This window comes from Piliocolobus tephrosceles, chromosome 10 (assembly GCF_002776525.5).
Source record: "Piliocolobus tephrosceles isolate RC106 chromosome 10, ASM277652v3, whole genome shotgun sequence".
In the NCBI taxonomy this organism is placed as follows: domain Eukaryota; kingdom Metazoa; phylum Chordata; class Mammalia; order Primates; family Cercopithecidae; genus Piliocolobus; species Piliocolobus tephrosceles.
Window position 1 is genome coordinate 101,918,513 of NC_045443.1, and position 696 is coordinate 101,919,208.

Sequence of the window (696 nt, forward strand, 5' to 3'; positions counted from 1 at the left end):
TTAGCAAAGCCCTGTGGTGGGAGGGAGCACAGTAATTACAGGGACTGAAAGCAAACTAATGACTGGATCGTGGGGCTTGAGGGGAGGTTTGGGTGAGATGAAGGGGTGGAAGGACCACAAAGGGCCTTGTAGAAAGAAGATGAAGAAGCAGAGAGGCTGAGTAATTTGGCTGTGTAGTTAATAATACAACCTGGATTTGACTTCAAAGTCTACGCTGCATAATAAGTGTATATTCAATGGACTTTGGTTCTGCAATGATCTCTTTTTGCTCCTTCTTTGGAAGTTGCCAAAGTTCCCTCTACTGGATTATTCCTTTAGCATAAAAACGTGCTGTAATAATTTCCTTCTTAGACAAACCAAAAAAAAAAGTCTGGCCAGGCACAGTGGCTCATGCCTGTAATCCCAGCACTTTGGGAGGCCGAGGCAGGTGTATCACAAGGTCAGGAGTTCAAGACCAGCCTGCCCAACATGGTGAAACCCCACCTTTACTGAAAATACAAAAATTAGCTGGGTGTGGTGGTGTGTGCCTGTAGTCCCAGCTACTCAGGAGGCTGAGGCAGGAGAATTGCTTGAACCCAGGAGGCAGAGGTTGCAATGAGCTGAGATCGTGCCTCTGCACTCCAGCCTGAGTGACAGAACGAGACTCTGTCTCAAAAAAAAAAAAAAAAAATCTTCCTCTATCCTACATCCCTCTTT